The 17,292-nt window shown below is 43.7% G+C and overlaps 1 long non-coding RNA gene across 1 annotated transcript; it reads left to right on the forward strand.

The window, feature by feature from the left end:
• Positions 1-4,779: 4,779 nt before the first annotated feature.
• On the forward strand, positions 4,780-10,400 carry LOC128341046 (uncharacterized). The gene is made up of 3 exons (XR_008314166.1): positions 4,780-5,036; positions 9,558-9,683; positions 10,315-10,400. It is a non-coding gene; the product is annotated as an uncharacterized LOC128341046 (long non-coding RNA).
• Positions 10,401-17,292: the final 6,892 nt, after the last annotated feature.

The following is a 17,292-nucleotide window of genomic DNA, read 5'->3' on the forward strand; positions in this document are numbered from 1 at the left end:
CCATCATTCTGTTTGCAAGAGCAGCCATCCAGAAGCCTCTGAGTGTTCATGAGAATGGCTTCAGATTCATAACCTCCCTCCTTCCTTCATTCCAAGAGATATCTTGCCACTCAGTACATAACATCTCCATTTAGCTATCACAGCTCATAGCCTTTGAGAGAACCTCCCTCTTAGAGATCAGCTTAATCTTTCAGACCTGCTTTAACATTTCTCAATGGCTGAAAATATCACAACCCCAGTTGTGCAGAGAACCCCTGTCCCCCCTCACTCTTGATCCTTGGCACGTGTTAAGTCCCAGTCTGATAAATTTCCAGGAAAATATTCACAATGAAGAGAAATTCTCTTTTCCTCATTGTCTTTTCCTTGGAGCTCCTTCCTTATCCAGGCCTGTGCCTGTCCCTGTTTGTGTGTTAAATTCAGTTCCAACCGGAAATGTCATGAGCTAGCCTCTCCCAGGGCTTTAAAAAATGTTGGCTGAGCAAATCTGATAAATGCTGGAGATGTGGGGAAGGAGAGGCAGGACTCTTACATCTGTTCCTTAATTGTAAGGTTATATCTCCACTCCAGAAAAAGATAAGTGACTGTGTCAATTTATATATTTATTGATTGATTGATTTGATTTATATAGCATCTCTCCAAAATGGCTCAGGGTGGTTTACAAAAAATAAAAACAATTAAGAGCAATTAAGAGTTAAAATCCAAACTAAATCTATTAACAATTAAAATCATTTAAGCATGGAAAACATTAAAATCAAAATCATTTAAAACCAGCATTAAAATTTTAAACCATGAATCTAATTAAAAGCCTGGCTGAATAGATGTGTCTTCAGCACCCTTTTAATTGTTGCCAGAAATAGGGGAGGCTCTCATTTCAACAGGGAGCGCATTCCAAATTCCTGGGGCAGCAACGGGGAAGGCTCGTTCCTGAGTAGCCACCAAGAGACTTGGCGGCAACTGCAGGTGAACCTCTCTAGATGATCTCAACAGGTGGTGGGGCTCATGGTGAAGATGTTCTCCTAAATATCCGGGGCCTAAGCTGTTACGGCAGTATAGGTAATAACCAGTACCTTGTATTTTGCTTGGAAATGTTTCTGCAGCCAATGTAAATCTTTCAACACAGGAGAGATATGGTCTCTACTAGATGATACAGAGACCAACCTGGCCACGGCATTCTGGACCAACTGCAGTTTCTGAACTACATACAAAGGCAGCCCCACATAGAGTACATTGTAGTAATCCAGCCTAGAGGTTGCCAGCATATGTTTTGAGCTCAAGAAACAGATGCATTTAGTTATAGCGAGGGAATATCCTCTAGACCCTGTTCCAGTTTTGTTGGGCATGCCTCCTGATGTTGAAGGAAGAACCCCTAATCGATGGAAATGCCTCAATAGCAATAGCAATAGCAATAGCAATAGCAATAGCACTTACATTTATATACCGCTTTATAGCCGAAGCTCTCTAAGCGGTTTACAATGATTTAGCATATTGCCCCCAACATTCTGGGTACTCATTTTACCGACCTCGGAAGGATGGAAGGCTGAGTCAACCTTGAGCCCCTGGTCAGGATCGAACTTGTAACCTTCTGGTTACAGGGCGGCAGTTTTACCACTGCGCTACCAGGGGCTCATTTTTGGGTAGCTTTTAGGGTATTTTTTGGTAGCTAAATGCATTATTTTACAAAATTGGAAATTTAAATATTCTCCATATATTGACAAATGGTTTCTTGATTTACATACTCTGGCAGCTCATGGACGATCCTCATTTCTTACTTGATCTTGTTCTTCCAAATATGACAGGTCCCTGGTCTGAGATTTTGGAACTGTACTCTTCTAAATACAACTTAAAATTAAAATGAAAAAAGAAAGAAAAGAAGTTTGTAATTAGCTCTATTTAGGAGAAAATGGTGATTTTTCAACCCAAGGGTTTAAGTTTGTCATTTTAAGATCACAGCCAGTGATGTAATTATGACTCTACTTTGTGCCCATAAATGGAAATCCCTTATGGAGAATTCAATGAGGATCTGATGAGGATGGAAGTCTCTGTGGAAATTGTCTGCTTCTGCTTGACATGGCAGGCTTGGGGCAGACCTGATCAGAGGGGCTGGCTGAGAGTTACAAGGTTCATGAGCCATTGAGCTTTTAAGCTCTTGGTATTCTTGGAAGAAGAGATGTTTCCCTTGGGAGCCCTGTGTCATAAATTGATCAAAGGCAAGTCTAAGGTTTAGCAGATATTGCATTCAAAAGTTTAGCAGAAATTGCATTCAAACACCCCACCATGTCATGAAGGATTCTGCAGACAGCAAACAGGCATCACCTAGATAATGGGTATGGAAATCATGGGAGGGACGTATCAACACACATATTGATGCCACTTATTCCTCATCCTCAGATGATGATGACTGAGGGTGTGGCCTCCTAGGATTCTTAATATGGTGCCCTCCCTTTTCTCCATGTGCTTTCTTAGGCAGCATAATAGATAGTAATGTTGATCCAAGTACAACAAACTATGGACCCAACCCTGCCCAATGCTGCACAGCAAACCCAGCACCCTCTGAGCTCCCACCACGACCCCCATAGGACCAACTGATAGATAGGGCTGCAAAAAAAAAAAAAAAAAAAGACGCAGAACCCTTGCCAGAGGGAAGTGTTGAGTGGCCGAAATCCAGGATGTGTGTGTCTCTACTAGACCCCCACCCCTAGCATGCACAAATGGGATCTGCAAACCCAGAGGACTTCCCAGTCACACCCGGGATAACTTGCCAGTCCTCAGGTTATCCTCCTACCAAAACCAGCCTAGCCCAGAGGCTGGGGCCCCCAGATGCCGACAAAGCCGTCACTAAGCCCCTACAGTCCTTGGCACCCAATGCACTCCCACGGAAAACACAAACCACCATGGTGACATCGGCTGCCGATCGTCTTTGTCAAAGAAGCTCCTCTCCCAGTTCCTGCAAAAACTGAACCAGGAGCAGAGGCGGGGAGTTGCCTGAGGTGCATGAAGAGGAGTGAATGCAGTGAGCTGCATGAAAGCTCCACCCTCCGCTAGGCCCTGACCAATCAGGGTGCACATTGGCATTGCCCAATCAGGGTACACATTGGCACACATCAGGGCGCAGCACTGAGGCAGCAGGTTGGGACATTCTGTCTATGGCTGCTGTGCTCTCTTGCATCCACTGGATCTCCTTCCCTCCTTGTACTTCGGCAAATATCATGCTTGGAGGGTTGGGTAACCTCTGGGAGCAAGAGAGGGACAGACCTGCTACTGGCACTGGCTTTCTATGGTTGCACCATGAAGCTTCCAGTGGCGAACAGCAGCAAGCTGATATTGGCCCTCCCCCACCACTGTCTTGGTTGTGTGCTACTTAGACTGACCCTGCCACCTCTTTTGGTAAGCTTTCCTTGCATTTCTTTCATTTGTTAAGCTTGAATGCTTCCTGGCTTTGTGTATTGTGTTCATTTGAATTCCACTGCATTCCACTTCAGAACAAGAAAATGGAGTGCTAACTGAAAAAAGAGGCACCTTTTAAAAGTGGTGGTAGTCTTTATTGAGCAAGGGGAGAGTAACTGGTCCTCTCCAACCCCAACACAGCATCCCTCCAGTTGCTCTTGCTGGTGTCTGTCTTATGTTTCTTCTTTAGACTGTGAGCCCTTTGGAGACAGGGAACCAGTTTATTTATATCTATGTAAACCACTTTGGGGACTTTGGGAGGTCAGGACCTCTGCCAAGACAACCTCTTGCCCTTCAATGAAAAGCTGACTGGAGAGGGTCCAAATGAATGAGAACTGATCTGCTCTCGACCAATGGAAGGTCAAGATCTAATATTTTCCTGTTATTTCTCTTTGTAAACCGCCCTGAGCCATTTTTGGAAGGGCGGTATAGAAATCGTATTATTATTATTATTATTATTATTATTATTATTATTATTACGAAATATAAGATAGATATCAGCAACAGTCACTGGAGGGTAGGCACTGCCAGCCTACTGCCGCTGCCAAGGAGCCACTGCCATGGTGCCTAAGGTGACTAGGGATGTGCATGAACCTGTTCAGAGACCTTTAATGGGCCTCTGAACCAGTTCGAACTACTAGCTGTTCAGCTGATTCAAAGGTGGGGCGCATATCATTAAGAGTGAGGAAAGGAGCTCTTACCCTTGCCTCTGTGTTTCCCCCACCAACACTCCATTTTAGAAGTGTCTGTCAGAGCAGCAGCGTACCTCCCTGCCAGCCCGTATCCTCTTCGGCTGGAAGTAATAGGAAGCACCCAGTGCACATGCACATGTCACGCTCATGTGCATGCAAGTGAGTGCACCATGAGTGTTCATGCACCCAGCGTGTGCATGCACACTGAGTACTTCCTGCAACTTCTGCACAAAGAGGACATGGGGCAGTAAAGAGGTACTCTGCTGAACCAATGGACACTTTTAAAAAGGAGTGCTGGTGGGTGAAATGCGGCAGGAGAGGTAACAGCACCCTCCCCTGCCCTTAGAGGTATGCCTCCCCGCCTTCAAGCCACACCCACAGGTTCTGTGCACATCCCTAAAGGTGACCTCCTACCCACCCTTTTCAAACCCATAGGTTTCCCTCTCTTCGGATTCCCCTTTGTGAGCGTGCTGAATCAGGTTGAACTGCCCATACCCATTTCTAGTGCACAAACCGAACTGCCAGCAGGTTCTAACAAACTGGCTCATGGACTGGCTGTTCAGTTCAAATTCAGTTGGAATCTAAACCGGACCACCCGGAATGGTTCTGTGAACACCACTAACTGCCAGTGGCTCACCAAGGTTTCAGACAGGAGTCGTTCTCAGCTCTACCAGGATTTAAGAAGAAGGAAGAAGGGAACAGCTTGGGTGGGGCACTGACTGTCTTTTGCTTCTGCCCACCTCTCCTCCAGGTGTTTAACATCTCCTGGGCTGTTGCTGAGCTGGGGCTTCTGCCACTATATAGGGCAGGCTGGCCCAGGGGCTTGGAGGAAGAAGGAAGAAGGGAACAGCTTGGGTGGGGCACTGACTGTCTTTTGCTTCTGCCCCACCTCTCCTCCAGGTGTGTAACATCTCCTGGGCTGTTGCTGAGCTGCGGCTTCTGCCACTATATAGGGCAGGCTGGCCCAGGGGCGTGAGCCTCTCGGCGCGAGCCGAAGGGCGAGAGCACAAGGGCTCTGGTCCTTCTGGCTCTCTGCCATGGGGTGAGCTGCCTGGCGGCCCACAAGATCTCTCTCCTTCTGCCCTGAAGATCTGTCTTCCCACAATCAAGAAGCTAGCAGGAGATTACGCAAGTCTGGTTCTGGTTTTTATTAAGCCAAGAGGCCGTGGTGGGTTAGTCTGGGGAGATGTGTCTGGGAGAGCGAAAAACTGGATATGGAGTGGGGGCAGCAATATCACGGGTAGCAGGCAGAGGGAGGTATGGCGGTGGGAGTTGGGCAGGCCGTTACAGGGGAAATCGGTCCAGGCAATTGAGGCGTGTTCCATTTTCCGGCCCTTCTCCCAACCCTCTGACCCTAGGGAGCTCTGAGAACACTCCTTCAAGGATTAGGGTGCTGCTGCTGAATGCCAGGTCAGTTAACGCAAAAACATCTCTCATCCACGATCTGATTGTGGATGAGCGTGCTGACCTGTTATGTGTGACGGAGACCTGTTTGGATGCGCTGGGCGGGGTTGGTCTCTCTCAGCTTTGTCCTCCAGGTTTCCAGATCGTGCAGCAGCCCCGCCTCGAGGGTCGGGGAGGAGGCGTTGCAGTCATCTTTCGTGAGACTCTTCCCGTTTCCAGGTGCCCGGTCAGGCAATCTCAGAATTTTGAGTGTTTGTCCTTGAGGGTGGGCCTCCGAGATAGGCTGGGGATTCTGCTGGTGTACCGACCACCCCGCTGCACTTCAGTCTCCCTACCTGAGCTGGCAGGGGTGGTCTCGGAGGTGGCTTTGGGTTCCCCCAGGCTTATTGTTTTGGGGTATTTCAATGTCCATGCTGAGAGACCCCTAGTGGGTGCGGCTCAGGATTTCATGGCCTCCATGGCAACCATGGGCCTGTCTCAGTTGGTATCGGGCCCTACCCACGTGGCGGAAAACACTCTAGATCTGGTTTTTGCCGACCGGGAAATAAATGACCTGGAGGTGGGGGAATTTAAGATCACTCCTTTGTCATGGACAGATCATCACCTGGTGGGGTTTAGTCTGACTGCTCCGTCTGCCCTCTGCAGGGGTGCTGGGCCAATTAGGATGGTCCGCCCCCGGAGGCTTATGGATCCGCTTGGATTCCAGACGGCCCTCGGGGAGTTTCCATTGTCCAGAGCTGGTGACCCTCTCGAGGCCCTGGTTGACCTCTGGAATGGAGAGATGGCCCGGGCTGTTGACATGGTTGCTCCTAAACGCCCTCTCCGGCTTGGTGGAGCCCGATCTGCTCCTTGGTTTTCCTCGGAGCTTAGGGCGATGAAGCAACTCGGACGATGGCAAGAACGACCCTGGAGGAAGAGTTGTCACGAATCTGACCGAACACGGGCTAGAGCCCATTTTATGGACTTTGCCGTGGCGGTGGGGGCGGCAAAGAAATGCTTTTTCTCCGCCTCCATTGCGTCTGCTCAGTGCAGACAAACAGAGCTGTTTCGTGTGGTAAAAACCTTTCTCCACACATCCCCCCAGACAATGGGGGAGGAGTCATCTACAGCTCTTTGTGATCGGTTTGCCTGTCGCTTTGCAGATGAAGTCGCTTGCATCCGTGCTGACCTGGACTCCAGAGTTTTGGCAGTTCCGGCAGACGTGTCTCTGGTACCATCTGGTCCCGTTGTGTTGGATTCTTTTCAGTTGGTGCGGCCTGAGGATGTGGACAAGATGTGTGTTGCAGTGGTTCCGGTCCTTTCTTGGGAGGAGGGTCCAGAAGGTGGTGCTGGGGGACTACTGCTCGGCCCCGTGGCTGTTGGCCTGTGGGGTCCCTCATCGGTCTTGTCCCCCATGCTGTTTAACATCTACATGAAGCCGCTGGGAGAGGTCATCCGGGGACTTGACTGAGTTGTCAGCAATATGCGGATGACACTCAGCTCTATCTCTCCTTGTCATCTGATCCTAGGGAGGCAGTGGATGTCCTGAATCGGGGGCTGGAGGCCGTGATGGTTTGGATGTGGGCTAACAAACTGAAATTGAATCCGGATAAGACAGAGGTTCTGTTGGTCAGTAGGAGAGCCAATCGGGATGAGGAGATTTTACCGGTTCTGGATGGGGTTGCACTCCCCTTGAAGGAGCAAGTACGCAGCTTGGGGTTACTACTGGACCCGGCTCTGCTTTTGGAAGCTCAGGTGGAGGCGGTGGCCAGGGGTGCCTTTGCATGGCTTCGGCTGGTGTGCCAGCTGCGTCCCTTTCTCGAGAAGGCAGATCTGGCCACGGTTACCCACGCCTTAGTCACGTCGTGGCTGGATTACTGCAATGTGCTCTACGTGGGGCTGCCCTTGAAGAATATTCGGAAACTGCAGCTAGTGCAAAACGCGGCAGCGAGGGTTTTATCTGGAGCTGCCCGTTGGGACCATATCACCCCCATTTTGAAAGAGCTGCACTGGCTGCCGGTTCGTTTCCAGGTCCAATTCAAGGTGCTGGTTTTGACCTTTAAAGCCCTAAATGGTTTGGGCCCGGGGTATTTGAGGGACCGCCTGCTCCCAAGGGTTGCTGCCCGCTTGACGAGGACATCTGAGGGGGCTCTGCTCCGGGTGCCGACAATGAGGGAGGCCCGGCTGTCGTGCACTCGGGACAGGGCCTTCTTTGTTACTGCTCCTAGACTCTGGAATGCTCTCCCAGTGGCCATTCGTTCCTCAGACTCCATCACGGCTTTTAGAAAGCTTTAAAAGACTTGGCTTTTTACCCAGGCTTTTACATAATCGTTTTTACTGCTGCTTCTGTGTGTTTTTATTTGTTGTATTGTTTTTATCCCTGTTTTATATGTTTTTAGCTTGATGTTTTTATTGCTTTTGCTTTTTATTGTATGTTTTAATTTTTGTAAACCGCCTTGGGGTTTTTTTTTAACAAAAGGCGGTATAGAAATGTAAAAATAAATAAATTAATAAAATAAGAGCATATGCCTGCTGGATCAGGCCTAAGGCCTATCTCATCCAGCATCCTGTTTCACACAGTACCCCACCATATGCCACTGGAAGCCTACATGTAGGAGGTGAGGGCATACACTCTCTCCTGCTATTATTCCCTTACAACTGGTACTCAGAGGCATCCTGCCTTTGCGGCTGGAGGTGGCCTATCACCCTCCGACAAGTTCATTGTGCAGTGTGTGAAAAAGTACTTCCATTTGTTGGTCCTAAATTTCTTGGCAGTCAGTTTAATGGGATGACCCTTGGTTCTAGTATTATTTGAGAGGGAGAAGAATTTCTCTCTACCCACTTTCTCCACACCATACATGATTTTATAGACCTCTATCTTGTCTCCCTGCAGTCATCTTTTTTCTAAACTAAAGAGCCCCAGGTGTTGTAACCTTGCCTCATAAGAAAGGTGCTCTATGCACCGATGAAGTCTTCCTCTGCTCCTTTCCTATATAGCACTCTAAACTAACTCATGAATGAAGACTTCTAGCCTGCTCCTAAGCCCATTCCACCCAGAAAATAATTGGCTGGCTGGATGAGGCCAGTGATCCATGGTACAAAACATTTGGTTTCCAAGAGGATTCATGAGTAGGTCTTCAGATTATTGGTCTTCTGCTCTTCCTAGTCTCCAGCATCTTATAGCTGGAGATATGTTTCCTAGGGATGTGCAAACCAGCTCGACATCGAACTGGTTCGGTTCAATGGATCGAGGTTGGACTGAACCACCCCCTGTATGGTCCGGCTCCAGACGGAACGCCCCTGACTGTTAAAGGGGGGGATCATGAGTGTGTGTGTGTGTGTGTGTGTATATACAAACACACACACATACATACACACACCTTCCAGCAAGGTCCTCAACGCAGTGGGGGGGGTTTCACAGAGGTTCACACTCCCCCCCACCGGCCTCCGTAGTCACCCCCTTCAGCCAGATCTTTGGCCGCAGTTCGATTCCATAGTTCCACCCATTCCGTAGTTCGGCGTGTTGGCCATTTTGGATGCGCTAGGCTGAACTACAGAGGCCTGAACCAGCTGAAGAATTGGCCGAACCGGCCAGAACGGTTGACAATGGAGATCGTCAGGGGGAGAGGGAACCTCCACGGACTCCACCACCACCACGAGGACCTTCCCCAAAGGGGATAAGGTAATTCAGGTTTGATTCTTGTCCAGACTCTAACCAAAGCAGGCCAGCTGGTTCCGTGCACATCCCTAATGTTTCCTCTGTACATGGTGTCTCCATTTAGCTATCTCGGCTCCTAACCTTTCAGAGGCTTATGTTAGAAGGATCTCCCCAAACCTTTTAATAGCTGCATTAACATTCCCTAAGTTGCAGTGATTCAATGTATCACAAAGATGCAGAACCATGGCCATTTGTCCTGTTTGGCACACTGTAGCCCTCAGAATACAGAATTCCCAGGAAAATAATGACTCTCGGCTTTCCATTGCCTAGGAAGATCAGTTCTCATAGTCTCATTCTCCTTTTCTTTATGCTCTTTCCAGATCCAGCTGTACGTGTGTGGTAAATTCAATACCCGGCAGAAATGAGCATTGGGCTGTTGGCTTTTAGGAAACAACTAGATACATCTCTTGAGCCAAGCTTCTTAGCTATTTGGTAGTTTTTATACTGTAGGTATTTTAATTTGATCTTTTTGTATGTTTTAACTGTTATAATGTCTTAGTTTCTTTTCTTGCTGTAAACTGCCTAGATAATTTGGTAGTGAGTGGTACACAAATATGTTAAAAATCAAACAAACAAAAGAATAAAAGGAGCTGGGGTTCTCCTCTTACATATGAAGCCTATAAACGTATAAAGCCCTCAACTGCTCAGTCCCTGGGTATTTAAGAGAACATCTTCTCTGCCCTGAGCCTGCTAAGATCATCTGGAGAGGTTCATCTGCGGCTGCTGCCAACCCATCTGGTGGGTACTCAGGAACAGGACTTCTCTGCTGCCGCCCCTGGACTTAGGAATGTGTTCCCTGTTGAAATAAGAGCCTCCCCAGCTCGGGCAACTTTTAAAAAGTCACTGAAGACACATTTATTCACTCAGGCTTTGAATTAGATCCATCTTTTAAAAGTAATTTTAATACTGGGTTTTAAATGATTTTAGTCTTTAAAATGAATTTAATTGTTAATAGATTTAATGTTTTAAATGATCTTAATTATAAACCGCCCAGAGATGCAAGTTTTGGTCGGTATAGAAATATTTTAAACAAATAAATAATAAATAAATGCATATTTCAATCTTCTTCTTTCCTAGGTATAAGAAGCTGGGCAGCGATAAAATCAGTCACAGAAGAAAAGCCTCTCCTGCTTAACAGTCTTCTGCTACTCAAAATTACTGGCAGGTAAATGCTACTACTTTCCATGGGACCTTACTCCCAGGTGTCTAGGATTTCTACCCCACCACGAGATCAAGCCTAGCACATTGTTCTGAAATACTTTGTTCTGATAAAGCTCAAGTGGTGTGTCTTGTTCTGCAAGAGCAGTCAGCCAGAAGCCACTAAGCATTCATAAGATTCATGCCCTTTCCCTCTTGTTTGTCTCCTAGATCCTGTAGCCAGAGATAAATTGTGCGTGGTGCTTCCATTTAGCTATCATAGCTCATTGTCCTTGAGAGAACCTTCCTCTTCAAAGGCAAAAAAAGAAAAAAACACCTTTAAGATTTCCTGAGGGACACTGATATTCTGGCACTCTTGATGTGTTTCCAAAAAGTGGTGCACCATTCTCTGAGATCTTGGTGTCCCTTTTTGTGGGAATTCCATATCCTGAAGTGTAATATTCACTCTTGACTCTCCATTGCAATGAAGATCAGTTGTCTTTTATTTCTTGTCCTCTTCTTGGGACTTCTTCCTCATCCAGGTAAAGGTGTGTGTGGTGTGTGTGGTGTGTTGCAAATTATCTTGCAGGCAGAAGAGCCCCTAAAATTGTGTAGGGCAAATTCATGAATGATGTTAGAGAGCTCAGGAGGGGAGATTTCTATATCTGCCACAGATATAGAAAAGCATTGCTAAATAATACTGTCTGAAGACATGGAGTTAACATTCCAAATAAAGTTGTTTATTTGGGAAAATGATCAGGTAGATAGATAAGACTTATGCTTCTTTGCTAGTAACTTACAGGAAGAAGGGAAGGGTAAAGAAGGAAATCTGCCTCTCAGGTGAGAGAATGAAATGTGGGACTATAAGTCTAACAAAGGGGAATCAGAGTAGAGAAAACGTGGTCGGAAAAGGAATGCCCTTACTCACTATCTCTACTTCTAATGCCCCTGGTGGTCAATAGGGTTGCTGGTGCTGCCATCTCCCACAAACCACACTTTTGGTTGTGATAAAAGTCAAATTGTGTTAGCCTGTCAGATTTCATTACTGAGATAAGCTTTTCTGAGGGTATAGTGTTTTTTTAAAAAATGCATTTTATTGATTAAAATAAAAGAGTAGAATAAAGATTACATCTCTGAGCTTCCAACTTGTTATATCATACGTAATGTGATATATCATACATATACTGTACGTAAACATGTACATACATATGTGCATACATACATATCACAGATAAATGTAAAAACAAACTAGATCTTTCCCATCAAAACAACTTTCTAAATGGAACAAAGTAAAAATGGAGAAAGGAGATAAGATGAAAGGCAACCACAGTTTTGCTAAAGAAGATTCAAATGCAAATCATATTGAATTGGATTGTGCATTATGCATTCCAAACTAGTTAAAGAAAAATAAAATAAATCCACCTGCTGTGCTAATTCTAATCCAAACCTATAAAATGATTTATGATGTCAAAATAAAAAGTAATTCAACGCAAATTTCATTAATATTATAAATCAGTTTTGATTAGATTTGCAAGAAAGGAAAAAACTATGGGCAAAAATACAGGATAACTTTTAAAAAAGAATTTTTAACCTTAAAAAAACCCTCTTAGCTTTATCTTCCAATTTTAAATTCCTGCACCACAGATATAAAGATAAATGAAAGAGAGAAAAAAGAATAGATCTTTAATGTTTTCTAACACTATATCTATCAGTCCAGAAACTTGAGCAACTCCCAATGGACCAATTAATCACCTAGTGACTAGAGTAATCTGATAAAAGGGATAGTTGTTTTAAGAGAAAAGCCAATATTACTAAAATAAAAATGTTACAGTTATTTCAGGTACAAAACCCATGTATATCCACAGTTTTCTGTATTGTGGTAGAGTTTCCTGTCAGAAAAACAGATCAGATCTTTAATGTATGTTAATAATAGGATTGTTCCCAAGGACAAAAATACTTCTGTGGTGATGGAAATAGAACTAGTGCTGTTACTTCCAAAGGTATCAAAAAGATCTGCATACAACAAAAATTATGTTTCTAAGGATGCTTCCCCAATATTGTTTCTCTGTGAAAGATCTTCAAAAAATATGCAATTGGTTTACCTCCAACCAGTTCCTATCTTAGTAGGTCTGTAAGATTTCATAGAATTCAAATCAACTTAACAAGCCCCATAAAGTAGACTTTCTCCATAGCTTTAATATGCTGTTAATATTTGTAAACCAAAAATGGCAAAGTATTAATATTCTTACTTAAACACATTTCTTCCTTAAAAAAGAATTAAAAGGATTACAAAGCTATTTAAATTTTTAGGAACATCTTAAGCAGTCCAAACATCAGATTGAGTTATAGTCACTATTGCAAAATAGATCTCCCTAAATAAAATTAAAACAGTATCTATTTTACCCTCAGGAACAAAACTAATAAAACCCATACAAAATTCCCTAAACATTAAAAGGTAACACCATGATTAATATGTAATGCCAGGTAGGTACCAAACAAATCAGAAACTGTATGATTTGATTCTGGATGAAGGCGCCGACCTGGTATGTATTATAGAGACCTGGTTGGGGGAGGCTGGGGGCCCAGTGTGGTCCCATTTCTCCTTCCAGGGTACTCTGTTGAGAAGCAGGTGAGGGACCAGGGGTGGGTATGTGGAGTGGTTGTGGTCTACAAGATTAATATCTCCCTTACCAGGATCCCTGTTAGAGTGTCAGACCATATCAAATGTGTGTACATAATTTTGGGGACCAGGGATAGACTGGGCTTCTGTTGGTGTACCGATCACCCTACTTCTCAACAGAGTCACTAAGTGAGCTGACGGACTTGGTCTTGGGTTTGATGTTGGAGTCCCCCAGGCTTGTGGTTCTGGGGGACTTCAGTGTTCATTTCGGGACCAATTTGTCCGGGGCGGCTCAGGAGTTCATAACGGCCATGAGGAATATGGGCCTATCTCAAGTGGTCTTGGGACCGACACACATTGCAGGTCACACACTTGATTTTTTCTTTCACTCTGATGAGGGTGGTGTTCCATTGGTGGGGACTCCTGTGATTTCCTCATTGTCAAGGACGGACCACCATCTGGTTAAGGTTGGACTCACAGTCACACTCCACCTGTGCAGGGGAAAGGGACATATTAGGATGGTTCATCCGAGAAGGTTATTGGATCCCATAGGATTTCAAGAAGCCTTGGAAGGATTTAATGTTGGCTCTGCCGACGATCCTGTTTATGCCCTGGTGGAGAAATGGAACAGCAAACTCACGAGGGCAGTAGACATGATCGCTCCTAAGCATCCTCTCCAACCCGCTTCATAATTGGCCCCTTGGTATACAGAAAAACTAAGAGGGCTGAAGCAGCGAGGTAGATTACTGGAGCGCAGGTGGAGAAAGACTTGTCTTGAATCCGACAGATTGCAACATAGAGCTTATTTGAAGATCTATGTTCAGGCAATACGTGCAGCAAAGAAGCGATTCTCTTCAGTTCTCACTCTGCAGTGGTTCTGCTCCTACCTCTCGGGCAGGTTCCAGATGGAGACTCGTCTTCAAAATCTGAATTTTTGTATTGTATCCCTCAGGACTCCAGTGTTGTTTAACATCTACATGAAACTGCTGGGAGAGAACATCAGGAGATTTGCTGCAGGATGTTATCAGTATGCTGATGACACCCCAATCTATTTCTCCATGGCAGCATGATCGGGAGAGGGCATAACCTCCCTAAATGCCTGCCTGGAGTCGGTAATGGACTGGATGAGGGATAACAAACTGAGACTGAATCCAGATAAGATGGAGGTACTCATTGTGCGGGGTTGAAACTCAAGAGACGATTTTGATCTGCCTGTTCTGGATGGGGTCACACTTCCCCAGAAGGAACAGGTACGCAGTCTGGGGGTGCTTCTGGATCCAAGTCTCTCCCTGGTGTTCCAGGTTGAGGCAGTGGCCAGAGGTGCCTTTTATTATCTTCGGCTGATACGTCAGCTGCATCCGTTTCTTGAGATAGATGACCTCAGAACAGTGGCAGATCTGCTGGTAACCTCCAGACTTGATTACTGTAATGTGCTCTATGTGGGGCTGCCCTTGTATGTAGTCTGGAAACTACAGTTGGTTCAGAATGCGGCAGCCAGGCTGGTCTCTGGATCATCTAGGAGAGTACATATTACTCCTGTATTGAAGGAGTTACACTCCTTCTCATCCACCCTGGACTGGTTAGGTTAAAGATAAAAAAAAAATGTTAGCCTGTCAGATTTCATTTCTGAGACAAGCTTTTCTGAAGGGGGGGGATGTTTTAGGATGGACTATACCATAAATTTCCATTGTTCTGTCAGATTTCAGTACCAAGCTACACTTTTCTGATGGGTAATGTTTTTTGATGGACTAGAACATAATGTTTCACTACCATGTCAGATTTCACTACTGTGGTAAGCATTTCTGATGGCTAATGTTGTCAGATGCACTGGACCAGAATTTGTCTCTGTTCTGTCAGGATAAGGGACTGGTTACAAATTGAGAGACTGAGCATGCAGACTTTTCTTTCTATCTTCCTGGGCATTTCATAGCACTTCAAATTTTCCTTAATAAGTACCACTGTAGTATTTCCCATTTTGTATTTCAGGGTAATTTGAGTGCCAAATAAAAACATCAAGAAAATCTTTTTTTTAAGGCTTTTATTAGTATTATAAGTAGAAATGGAAAGGTTACATCTCTGAGAGTCCAACAAAACCATACAAGTTTACAAACAAGATCTTATCCATCAAAACCAAGACATAAGAAAAATACAATAGTATTAATTGTGTCTAAAAGGTCCAAAACTAAGCATCAACAGCTGTCAATAAAGAATCTTGAACCTCTCAAGGAAAAAGAAAAAGAAATATCTCCCCCAACCTGATTGGTCATCATACTGTCAGGCAGTCTAAAGAGGAGAGAACCAACCCAGCTACAACATACAAAATAGTGAGCATGGAACCAGACATCCCCAATGCTCTGTGGTATGGGCTTCACCCCACAAACCCACAAGCTCAAAAATGTTGTTAAGTATTAATGATTAGTTTCTATATTCTATAGGAGAGGATATAAGTTCCCTTGCTCCCATTTTGTCCTACATCTGATTTTAAACCTGTTTAAATAGGAATAAGAAAACCTAAAATTTATTCAAAAACCTTCATTAGGTGAATTTATTGAGTCTTATAATGTATATGTTTAATAAAATATCTTTTATTATGTATTATTCTCCAGTACTAAACAAAGAGGAGTTTTCTAAAAGGTCTTGGATTTTCTAAACTTTTCTGTCCCAGCTACATTAAATGAAAAATATAGTATATTATCTTATATATTAAGCTGATGGACAGAGAGTATCTAAAATGATCAGAAAACATCAATGAGTCTGGCAAAACCAATAATGAGTGCAATGAATTTTTAAATCCTTGTTCTACCTCAGCAGCAGACTTCACCAGCAAAATGCTATAAAGTTCAGTTGCACCTAAATTCCACTTGAATTTCAATGCTTTAAATAACAGATGAAGGAATCTAAATGGAATTCATGAATTCAATCCTGCTAATAAGAACTCTAAAATGTATGTCTCAGATATGTCTTAGTCTGCAATTTTAAATGTGCTTCAATACACTTTTTAATATCAATACAATAAAGGGGGAGGATCCCTCAGGCAGAACATAAGCTGGTTATCCATGGCTCTGTGCCCAAACCACACCATAGATCACATCAATCACTTCATACTGTCTCTCTTCTCCAAACACAGTTCAGCACAGCTACTGCCTAAAGACTCCATGAGAGGTTCAGTAAACAGCAATTAAAAAAACATATTAGTATCTGTAGGCTCGACTATAAATCTAATCATCAGAGAGAATAGGACTTCAACCTCCCCCTGAGTTTAATTAGTTATTAGGCAACTATATATTCAAACAGTTCCCAGCAAGATTAATCAACAGAGAAGAAAATAAGAATTTTAAAAAAATCACTAGTTATGCCATAACAAAATTAGTATGTGTATTGTAAATACAAAGCCACATATATAATCACCAATATATTATCAAAATTCCCATCTCGACACAAACAGGTGTACAAAACACCAAGATAAAGTAATTGACAAAAATCAGCTAAGCCTTTAATAGTCCCCCTCCTCATGTAATGAAAAACAAACAAACCGGAGAGATAAATGGAGGGAGACTAAATTCAGCCATAACTGATCTTTATAACCTACAACTGGGAACATAAGCTATCAAGCTATGGCAGTGAGATATCCCCTCTATGCATATATCTAATCCTTCACAATTTCCTTCCAAGTGTTTGCATCACAAACTATTCATTCAGCTGAGCTTCACAAAGTATTGGTATAAAGTATTCATAACAAATAATAAAAGCCCATAGGGGAGGGAAAAGGAAATAATAATAATAATGAAAAATGAAGAAACCGTGTAAATAATTAAAATATATTTTTCTAAAAAAATTGAAGTTACATTCTTTGTTAATGATTAAAGGAGCTGAAGCTAAAAAGGAAAAAAAACTTCATCTGATTGTCATTCTTATCCTATTAAAACTATAATGTCATATAGTAGAATATAATCAATAATCTTATTCCATGTATTTGAAAATATTTGCAATATTGCATGAATTTGTTTCTTACAAGTACATTCTCAATTCTTCCCTAATTCCCCCATTCTTAATACATTTTTGTTACTTCAATAAAAATGAAAGAAAGAAAAACAGATAAACAAAAGAAAGATATATGTGACAGTTCCTTAAGTCATTAGAACCATCGGGTTCATACAGCATCTTAGTTCCTGATTAGGTTATTATCCATATTAAACCTTATTTAGAACTCCCTAGATGTTAGTGGTTAAAATAAGGAGGACAATTAACCCTTGAAAGACCAAGAAATAAGGCTTAGTATTTAGTTATACTCAAGGTTA

This window comes from Hemicordylus capensis, chromosome 1 (genome assembly GCF_027244095.1).
Source record: "Hemicordylus capensis ecotype Gifberg chromosome 1, rHemCap1.1.pri, whole genome shotgun sequence".
In the NCBI taxonomy this organism is placed as follows: Eukaryota; Metazoa; Chordata; class Lepidosauria; order Squamata; family Cordylidae; genus Hemicordylus; species Hemicordylus capensis.